Genomic DNA, 11,907 nt, shown 5'->3' with positions numbered 1-11,907 from the left:
TATTTTGTCATATAAAAATAAAACACAGATAAAGAAATGCAGTCGAAAATGCATTTGTATTTTAATCGAGAACTGTGTGTTCAGGAATTATCGCTCATGCAAACAGAGATAGTAATCAATCATAAGTGCTCCTTTGTATCTGCAGCAACTTATTACAGAGAGAAGTATTTCTGGATTCTGAGAAATTTGCTGTCAGAAACACTACACAGAACTCCTTTCTTTTTTAATTTTCTCTGAAAGGAGAAATGAAGTAGGAGGCATGCTTTTTTCCTTTGCTGTGACCTGAAAATAGACAGGAACAGACAATCTGTAACATTGCTATTTAAATTAAAACTCTGAAAGGGACATTAGTCATTGTTTTTATTTAGTGTTGATAATCATAGTAAGATGGTCATACTTTATAAATGTGTATATGTATATAAGTGTATTTATTTTAATGGTGATTCAGAAGACAGCAAGGGACTTGGGACAAGAACCCAGAGCTTCTTTATGTCCTATATTACTTCCATACTATATTTCCTTGTCTAATTGGCAGTAATTAGAGATATAGTTGAAATAAAAAGAATTCGAGTTATCTGAATCGTTAGTAAGTATGTATACACACATCTAGAACAAAGGAACTGTTTTCACATCCAATAATTAAGACTTGGGGTCACTTTTTGCAATTAAACAATATTTTTACAATTCAGCACAGACCTACTTTCAACCTCAACTTTCCGTATGTAAATTGTCAACTTTGATAAATGTGTAACAATTTTAATCACTCATCAGCATAAACCCCAATCTGTAATTTGCTTTGTGAATGTTCTTAAATCTTTCCACACGCTTCATTCTTTATTTCAAATAGCATGTACACATCTTCCTGATGGGAACCATATTTTTCTTTTTTGCGATGCCTCATAATATAAGTACTGAGAGATGGAGACAGTGAGATCTTAGTAAAACACGGTTGTCTGAGTTTAGTCATGTAGGTTGTAAGTACCTCACAGGCAGTTTAGTTAATTATCTCCATGTTCTCCTCATACTTTATGAAGTCAAGAGCTAAGCAGAAGAGCATTTCAGTAGTGGACTGATATTAAGTAGGAATCACGTCTAATTCACACGATTCAGAACATGCACACCATCCACCTCAGCTGATGAGGGCTACGTAGACTTGCATCTTCCAGTATGTGTCTGGGAGACAACACGCGAAGGCCAAATCCTATAGGACTTTAAGAGAGACAGTACTGTCCAAGGGTTAAGAGTGTAATATTTAGAGTTAAGGAAACCTAGGTTCAAAATCACACTTTCTTATGTGAACACAAACAACCTACTTCAACCATTTAATCCTCAGGCTCCTCTATGGATTGGGAACAATAATGGCGCCTCCCTCATTGGATATGTTCGGCAAAGGTCGTACGTTAATGTATATGCAACGCTTTGACCAGTGTCTGCACATGGTTATTCTTCATTTGATAGTACTGAGAATCATAGTTTTAGCCTATTATCAATGCTTTCTTTAATGCTGCTTAACTTTTGCCCACTATTCCTTTATTTCATAAATATTTACTGAGGACCAACTATGTAAAAAAGCACTGACCTGGGTGCTCGTCGCACAAAGCATACATCTCTGTTCTCGGGGATTTTGTAGTTAATTACCCTATTTCTACTGTTATTCTTAACTCCGTACCATGCATTCGCAACCATATCTTCTATTGTGTTACAGTTTTAATGCCATTATTCCGATTATCTCACAAGGAAGTATAAAATTTTGACTGATATGTGGTTCAAAGAAGAGTGGGTTCATGCTACAAGGACCTCATTGTTTCTCTGTGTGGAGAAACAGACCTGACATACAACTATCATCCAGAGACTCTCAAGGTTAGAGAGAACTGAAGGAAAACCCAATTAAATAAGTTTGTGTTTGCATGTTATTTATTCTCCTCGATGATTCTCCCCTGTACATTTTCTATCTCTTCGTCTAAAGTTCATTCTCTCGATTTCTTGTCACTTTCTCAACTGACTATGATGTAAGATAAATAATTACGACCAAAAAATAAGGCTAGGGTATAAATGAGAACACAATATAGTAAAATCTTGTTAATCCAATGCTGCTTCATTCAAAATAACATTCAAATCGAATCAACAGTTATTCCCCAGTCAAATAGATACGGTTTTCTCATTAAAATTGTTCATTTAATACAAAGCATGCATTATGAATTATTTAAGGCAGAAATTAGGTCCCCAGAGTACCTTGCATTATTAAAGAAGTAGAATAATTCCAAGGGATGCCAGGAAACAGCTGTATATCAGCTACACTGAAACTGTATTTGTGGACCACTGTGATAATGTGAGGCTGTAGGATTTGGTACATAAGCTAATCATTCGTTCTCCCCTTCCCTACAAATATTCAGGACCATTTCTGTAAGTTTACCACACTTTCCAGGAAAACACTTCCCTGCTTCTCCTGACAGCCTTCGTTATCTGCTACAGATTTGATTTTTGCTAATTAGTAAAATTAAGTAAAGAAGTTTTTCCCTCAACTATGATCGACTTTTTCAATGATGAACTGGTTTTTACAATCTCCTTACATTTCTACAACTGAAAATTTCCCATTGTCAATTGCTACATTTACGTAACCGGAGACCTAAAAGCAACTTGGGTATCACGAAAAGGTTCTAAGTGTGCTTTGGGGGGAAAAAAAACGTAGAAGTTACAGGCTGTAGTTTTAGAGATAAATTTCCTCAGCGTAGCTATCTTTGAAATGGATTTGGTTGTGATTTGATGTGCAGAGGATCTTTGATGCTTCGAGGATCCAGACCTAATATAATTTTAATGTTTAAGAACCTGAGGATCATCAGATAAGTGTTACAAGAGAAGGGGCGTCTGGGTGGCTCAGTCAGTTAAGTGTCTGACTTCAGCTCAGGTCATGATCTCCCGGTTCATGGGTTTGAGCCCATCATCGGGCTCTGGGCTGACAGCTCCAACCCTGGAGCCTGCTTTGGGTTCTGTGTCTCCCTCTGTCTCTGCCCCTGCCCCACTCACACTCTGCCGCTCTCTCAAAAATATACAAACGTTAAAAAAAAAGAAGTGTTACAAAAGCAGAAATTACTAGGACTGTTTAAAATGCTGTTAACTGTATCGCCTCATTGTAAAGGAAAATCTGGTTTCAGTCAGAATCCCTGCAGGAAGGGATGGTATTTCTCTTTTAAAACTATTAGGCAAGTTAAGAGCCAACAGTACAGAAAGCATGGTCTGAGCTATCGGGCATGATTTTAGTGTAAGGTTTCCCCTCTGTTCTAGGATGCGTAACTGAGAATAATTATTCCCTGCTGTGGCCCGAGTTGTGTCAATATGACAATTCATTTGAGAGATTTGTAAATCATTAGAAAAGGTTTATAGTATTTTATCCCCCTAAGGACCACAATGTGCTATGTCACCATGGTGATTTATGACTCCTTCTGAATTTCCTTGGGATAAACCCTGTACAGTTTAACATCCTATACTCTTTAAATTAGCCAGCATTACTATCTCCACATGATCCATTTGTAACACAGAGAGGGGTAGATTTGAAAGTTAAATCACAAAGGCATGTGAGAGCAGCATATGTGTTTTATAGTAATAACTCATATAATAAAACTACAATTCTAAGGAAAGCCAGTTCAATTCATAAAAGAAGCATGACAGCACTAACCTTACCGTTTAATTTATTGAAACATTCATTCAACAAATATTATTGTTGGCGATTTGTGCACAATTTCTCACATCAACAGAAAACCGAAGAGATGACCCTTACCCTCAAAATGTGTAGACTAAAAACCTTTCTGATTTCTCCTACTCTCTCATTTCAGCTCCATCAAAACAGAGTCAAAAAGTAAAACTAACAAACGTGCCAGCCTCTCTGTCTTCTTCCCAAACTTCCTTTTGGAGCAGAGCTAACAGCCAGTAAACCCCATTTTATGCCAGATGACCAACTGCAATCACTACTCTGTAAAGAGATTTCAGAAGCCAAAAGAAGTGGACGGTCAGCTCAAGCTTCTCTGGGAAAAGCCTGTGTGCTGCTCACAGGGTTAATGTCTTCGAACAGAGGACCGGGACTATTTTTCTATTTCTGCTCAAGAGGAGAAGGCATTTCTCCTCCTGTCTCCCTTGGAACTCCAAATATTTACAATTTCCATTGTTAGGCTTAAGGAACCCCTGCTTATCCTCTAAGGTGGATGTCCCCCTGCATCGTCTTCCCAAGTAAGAACTAGTCAGTCCTACCCTTCTCTATGTCCCCCTAGTACTTCTTAGATTCACCTGTGAGTCTTGATAACTGTGCATCCTGTAATGTGGACACATTCCTCACTCCAGAGCCAGAATACAAATGGCGGGAGGAGAGGACCCATGTCCCGCTTTATTCATCTCGTATTTCCAGAGTTTAGAAAAGTACTTGGCATTGATGAGGTACTTAATGAGCTACAGGATGGGCCATGAGCCCTCTTTTCAATGGTTTTAAGTACTTCTGCATGATGGAGTGGTGGGTTTGCCTTATATAGCTCCAGAATCAGAACAGCGTCCCGGAAGGGGAAACACGGCAAAGGTCATGTTGGAATCAACAAAAGAAACTGCCATCAGTACACAGAAACCACCAATAACTAGAAAGGAGCCTGTCACTGCATGTATTTAAGCCGAAGATGAACAGCAATTTGGTGGCAGTAACGGCGAAATCCGAAAACCTGACTGGTTTACACCTCGTGGAATTTAATGTTTCTTGTTTCTATTTTCTACACGTGTAGTGAGCCTGCAGTGCTTTTTTTGTGGTTTTGAAAGGAAGGACGAACCTACTTTACATGTAACAGGAAAAGGTGTCAACAGACCATGCCCTTTGATAACATCAGTCTCCACTATTGATTCTACGTCCCACTTTACTTTTTTAGACCCTTGGCCAGGTTTGAACCAACCACCGTGCGCGTGCGCGCGTGTATGTGTGTGTGTGTGTGTGTGTGTGTGTGTGCACGCGCGCGTGCGAGTGTGTGTGATTAGGTTTTGGTCCTGGCTCCTCTATCCTTAGTTTCAATCTAGCTCTTCGGGTTTACTAGGCGGGGCTCGGGTTCCCTGGTCTTGTTTAGAACTTCCAGGTCTTTGTCATCTGCTTTCTTTGTTCTCTTTCCCACTTTTTTTTTTTTTCAGGCTCGAACAACACACGTGCCACTCTCCTCTCTTTTTCCTCCACATCACCCCAATCCCCAGCCTCAAACCAATTCATCCCTGTGGCCCAAGACGCAGCGTGCTGGAGTCAAATGTTTTTGGCAGCTAACGCTGTGAAAAAAAAAAGCGTTGGCTCAGTTCACTCAGATCGTGGGAAAGAGAGAGACCAGGGCTTCAGTTAGGGAACAGACACCATTTTAGAGCCCATGAAAGCAGTGCTACCGGAAACGTATTCTCACGGCTTTCTGCCACCACAGTCATGACCATCCTGTTTTTTCCAGCTGTTGGTCAAGCAACCACGGCAGGCAGAGGCAAAGGCGTCGCGCCCCCCCCCCTTTTCTATTATTATAAAAACACTACAAGTGTTTGCATACACCTGTCCAAAAGTTCCACTCAGACACTCAAAGCTTTGCCATCTGAACTCAGAATGCAGCACAACCCATGTCGAAGACAGAAATCAGTGTCCTATAACAGTCCCCAGACTATGGGTCAGACAGGCGGGATGGGACCATGACAGCAGGGCTCCCGGCCCTTCTTCACTCTGTGCTTGCAGGTTTACACACAAAAGTAATTAGGGGGCTACGCTGGTGTGCCTCTGGTCTCAAGGTTAATTAGCCACTGGAAAATGACACCCTCAGGTGTCCTGTATCATAACAGCACTCGCCAAAAAGGCACGATTCTACGTGACAGCACTGACGCCATGCGACAGCAGAGTTGAAACCGGCAGAGGTGAAAACAAAGACTGACCTAGGTTGCGGCGCCGCTGACAAGATGGAAAGAGGACACACTCCTACTGCAAGTGGTGGAAATAACACCGAAACCCAGAAAATCCCCTGGTGCCTCACTGCTGGGTGTGAGCACCATCCAGAGTTGACTGTGGGTGGGAAGCTTGACCACCTGTGCTTCCGGCCCCTCCATTCTACCCACTGACACTTGGCACTCCAGACCCCTGCACCCATGATTCCAACACACACACCGTCTCTCTCCTAGGACTTTCCAGTTCTTTCCCAGAGAAGCTCCAATCCAGCACAGAGGAGGGCGTTAAGACACGGTACGCTGAACGCAAAGACATTTCAGCAGGTTTCTTACCTTCTCGTAGCCTCTTACATTCGTGTAGCCCTTACCTTCTTGGAGGTTTATTACCTTCTTCAGGGGCCCCTGTTTATTCTAGGTCTTTTCTTTTCCCATTTTCCAGCTACATTCCGACTGGACTGCTCTGGGATCTGGCACATCCATGGGACCTGGAAGAGACAAAGTCATTGAGAAAGAGACTTCCTGGTCCTCCACATCAAACGTCCTTGAGTTTCTCACCAGGTGTTTTTCACCTGCCCGTAGAACTGGGCCTGTGCTACCTGGTGAGGGTGTGTGTGTGGGGGGGGGGGCGCAGAAGGGGATGGGGGATGGGAGGCAGGTCCCCCCCTTTGGTGAATGGCACCCAACCAACCAGCAGGGAACCCCACTCAGGTTTCTCTGAGCACAGAATGCAGCGTGCTCGGCTCTGTCTCCAACCAAATCCCCTCTGCTATCAATTTGTAAACAACTCAGCTCTGCCTGCATAATATGTGAGCGGGCAATGCCAGCGCCACACTGTGCCCTTCCGTGCTCCCAGCCAAGTGCACCTGCTGCCCAGGGCTCTGGCTGCCGCTGTTGCGACTGCTGTTATTATGCTCTGCCTTTGCCTGCCCTGCTGCTTGCTGGGCTGGCAGCACATCTTCAGCATGGGGAGGAATGTTTATTAGTTTTAATTGGTGGACACGGCTGGACAGTGACATTTGGGGAGTATCGTGTGTCATTCACCCCGTACCAGGTGCCGGCTGCGATGGCAGATGTAGGTGGATCAACTCAGAATACAACCTACAGATTACTGCCTTTCTAGAACAATGCAGCTGCTGTGTCTCTCCCCTACCTGTGGGGACACACTCTGCCCTCTGTTTTTACCACCTCTGGTGCTTTCCTAAGGGGAAAAGTTTTGCTCATCCTGGCATACAGTGGTCTCATTCAGAAAAGAAAACCCACCCTCTCCCAAACTCCTAAATCTATCGCCTCTAAACGCAAGTATCTTTATGCGTGACCCAAGCATCTCTCTGAATTTACCATGAACGTTGCACGTGTTGCAAGAGTTTGTAGATTTCCTCGGTAATAGTCTGCATAGCAACTGAGCCAGTCTTTTTATACACAAATGTTTTTTACTCTCGCTTTCTACTCCTGCTCAACTCTGGAACTAACCTCTCGCTGTTAAGACGCCTCAGAGCCGCGCGCTTTCAAGGTAAAAGATTTGGGTTTTCCACGTGTCGCTACTCTTCCACGTTCTGCTGCCTCATTGCTCCTCTGCCAACGGGGGTCAGGCAATAAGGGCCCACAGCAGAGCCAGGTGGAGGCACCGGCAGCCCTTCCGGCAGCAGCGGGGAGCAGTCGCCAACCGCCTCGCTTTGACGCACTAGCCCTGGACAATGGCACAAAACCACACTCGCAGAGAACCTAACCTCCGGAAACACTCGTCTTTTTCCTTCCTCTGACTCAGCCCATCAGCAAAGCCTTGCCTTCACCAGACCATCGGAAGCCAAACACCTGGCTTGGAGTTGTTGCTTTCTGCTTTAAGAATAGTGGTGTGTGTCACACATAGCTTCTGCTTGTTTATACATTTATATCAGCCTCCGCCGCTGCGGAACAGAGGCCCGGAAAGCGCAGGTAGCTTCTGCCTCCTGGAGTCAGAAACTGTAAAACTCTGCTGCCACCTAGCGGTGCGTCAAGGGCCGCACTCACCAGAAAAAACGTAAATCTGTCTGTAGGGCTAAGAGTATCAACTTGTTCAACTTTGGCTCCAGTTTAAAAGGGGACAATTAAGACATATACCCCGTGTCCTCGAGTGTCGCGATTAGAAGGGACCTAAAAGTAATCTTTTAATGATACCAGATCTTTAAACAGGAAACGGCCAAACAAAATTGCCCTCTTGCTGGTAACTATAGCATTCTTAATCGTTGATTTATAAAACAAAGTGACCCAAGCAAATAAAATCATTATATTGAATTCCTTCCCCAGATTCTCAGGGTTATTTTTTTTAGCTCGTTTGTTTGTTTTACCATCTGTTGTTTAGCTCTATACAGATCCAGCGTGCGGAGAAGGCTCGGAGTGCGGTTACAAGTGGAAAGGAGATTAGCTTTTACAAACACACAGTTCATGTCCTAGCACAGAGTATGTACAGCCACAGAAGGTGTCACTCGTCCTAAAACACTAGAAAATTCAGGTTCTACGTAACTAATGCACAATAAGACTGAATCCTATTTTCATAGGTTTTTAAATGACAACACAGTCTACAGAAATAGTGCAAAACACAGTTAAGTCATTTCCAAATCCCTGCTGACCGGATCTCCAGCACTGTTTTAACACAGGTTAGGGTGAGGTCTAATGGAAGCATCCTAACCATTCCTATTCAAACGGGTTTGAGGAAGAATGAATGGTCTAAAAGGATCTTAGGAAAATAGTGTAAACAGCAGATGGCATGGCTCCTTACGATGCTCAACATTCAACAGGGAGAGAGATTTAGATAATGCTAAAGGTGTAGAAAGTGCAGAATCAAGTATCCTTCTCCCCTCTAAAAATGTAAAATAAGAAAACAAAACCTATGCATCATTTATGGATGCCCCAGGATAGTCTTAAATTATGCAATCCACATATCCATGAAAAGTTGCTTAATGTATTCCTTAGTTACTTCATGACACTGATGGTCCCTTGGGTACGTACACACACACACACACACACACACACACACACACACACTCATTCACTCTTTGAGACGAGACAGAGAAGCCAGTCTACCTACCATGTGAGTAACATCCATTTCTAAAGCAAATATACCAGTGAGCAGGGAAGCACAAAAGTATTTGCTAACTAAATGCTTCTTTTATCAACTCAGTGGTCTTCCCTGCTTAGAAAGCTTCTCAAATGTGCATAATGGGACTAAAAGCACTCTCAATAAAGTTCATTACCTTAGTGGTCCTTCCCAGAGTCATGTGAAATTAACTGTATCTCCTATATGTACATCTCCTTAAGGTGGTAATTTAATGGCAATAACACCTATATCGAAGAGGGTTATTTTTCCCTTGGATCTGCTTCACACTTAGAGATCTCTTCACGTTTAGATTAAAAACGAGAAACGCCGCTTCCCTTCTGTTTTAGGGAAATGAAGAAAGTGACAAAGGAGAAAAAATCAAAGACCTTTAAGTAATCTCATTTTTATTTTGAATTTCATCTGATACTCTCCACTCTGTCCCCCTTCTCCACCCCCAGGCCCAGAGATAGACAACCTTGCCCCATCTGTTTTGGCAAATCAGATTCACTTTCCCTATTTTTTTTTTTTAATTTTTATTTTAGAGTGAGAGAGTGCAAGGGGCAGAGAGAGAGAATATCTTAAGCAGTTTCCTGGAGACTCAGCATGGAACCCGACTTGGGGCTCGAGTCCTACAACCCTGAGATCATGACCTGAGCCAAAATCAAGAGCTGGACATTCAACCGACTGAGCCACCCAGGGGCTCCTCACTTTCCCTATTTTCATACACATTCAAGGTAAGTATTCTTAAGCTATATCGATTTTATCATAATGCTAATTTCCCCTCCTTTTATGGGCAGAGCCCGGATTTTTTTTTTTCCTCTTCTCACACTTAATTCAGAAGACAAAGCCAGCCTCTCCCCAGCACTAAATCTCAATTTGCCAAAACTAATCATCATCATCTTATTGATTAGAGGATGGGTATACAACCCAGGTGTTCCCAAGGTCACGGGAGGTGTGCTAAAGAAGTAGGGTGCCGACTCTGGATTCCTATGACAATCCAGCAGCCTCTAGGATGATTGTAGGGGATGCAGGGAATTGAGCCTGCAGTGATGACTTTAGACCATGGGGTCCACTAATCCCAGAGCCCCTGACCTTTAAATAAACATCAGCACATTGGCCAAGTGCATCCTAACCTATGCCTTTGCTCAATGACGTGCAGCTGAAAAAGCAGAGGCCTCCAGACCTTGCTCTCTCCCACCACCAGCTAATTCCAGTTCTTAACCTTCTCTATGGTGCTACTGAAAATTACCTTAACTATCCTCACTGTTCATCCTGTCCTCCTTTACGTACGGTTTCTTATCAAATCGTACGCATCTTACTTGACAAATCTCTTGAATCAACCTTTTCTAAACTACTATGCATGCACTATTTTACTTCAGCCCCTCATAACTTGGTTTCTTGAAGTCTTATTACAGCCTCCTAATTCTTCTATGTCAAATCAATCCTCTACTCCACCTGTAGCAGGGCCTTGTCAACTTCAAATGCAACGGGTCCCTTGTCTGTGCACAATTGCGTCCCTCAACATCCCTTTGCAGGCAGGTTCAAAGCAAACCTGCGAGGTCGGTAGGCATTTCTTGACCCATCCTTGAAAAATCTAGCTTTTCTCACCCTTCTTGTCTTTATCCTCAATCGTCCAGCCGTAGCGAAATAACTATGCGTCTAAAATTTTGTTATTTCTTGCCTCGGCCTTTGCACTTTGGTTCCCTCTGTCTGTGATATGTTCCTGCATCAATCAACTGCAAGTCTAGTTTATCTCAGCTGGTGACTTTGTGGGTGAGTAGGTGAGCAGCCTTCTCTGCTGTCCTAACTTCTGCTTTGGTTGTGTCTTTCTCTCCTCCCCTTCCCCGTTGTCCCTGCCTCTGATGTACTGTTCAGCACACCGCTCTTGTTTGTAAATCTGCTCCACGAGTACATGAGCTCTTTCGGGATATGGAACATAACCTTATCAACACTTCACACCGTGCCCAGTACCGCAGAGGCTGTCAATAAATGGTTCCGATAAAACAGTATCTAATGGTTTTCCAACTTAAAAAATAATAACAACTGTAAAAGCCAAAGAACTAGTTAGTGGTCTAAGCGCAAGCAGAATTGAGAACTCTTGATTCCCAGTCCTGTTATCTTTTTATTACAATATACTGTTTCAGATTAGGTTTACTCTGGACCTTAGTGTTTAAAACTCAGAACTGTCCTTTAAGACAAATAGCTTCTTCTAAGGACTTTACCAAAGCCTCATAGTTAGAATGGCCTGAGGCAGATCTTTTAACCTTCCTATCATCCTCTTTCTTATTTACAAAACAGGGGTAATAGTATTGTTCATCTCTTTTTGCTAAGAAGATTAATGTAAGGGCCAGTGAAACCAATATCCATGGAAATGATTAAAGGCAAGGCTAAGACTCAAAAAGAATATCCTCATGCCCCTCTTTGGTTTGCTAATATCCTTCCGTGTGCTTACTGAATACAAGAAATTCAACAACTGTACAACTCAGAGTATATTTCCCTGTAACATCTGAAAACGTGATAGGAAGGAAACAAAGGAATCACAAAGCATCACCTCTACACTTTCAGCGTGTTATAAAACGGAATTCAACATCTTTATACTTCACGATGTGTTTATGTATCAGGCGCTAAGCCCTTGACTTTGTAACGGGTTATATTTCAATGCATTTAATCAATGCTACGTTCATATGTTTACACCTTGAAATGTTGTGCATTTCGATTCTACTCAGTATATGGTAGTATATATGGAGTGATTTTTTGTGGGGAAAAATCTTAATAGTTGGAATGAAGTGAAATCGAGTCATCTTTCAGGTCTGAGGATTTTAAGAAGGATCAGAGCGATGTTGTTATGTAGATACAAACAGTGGACATATTCCGTTCTCCCTTCAAAGCCGACCTTGACAGAGAGGGCT

Source organism: Panthera uncia (genome assembly GCF_023721935.1).
Source record: "Panthera uncia isolate 11264 chromosome A1 unlocalized genomic scaffold, Puncia_PCG_1.0 HiC_scaffold_16, whole genome shotgun sequence".
Lineage (NCBI taxonomy): Eukaryota > Metazoa > Chordata > Mammalia > Carnivora > Felidae > Panthera > Panthera uncia.
This window is presented reverse-complemented; position numbering follows the sequence as displayed.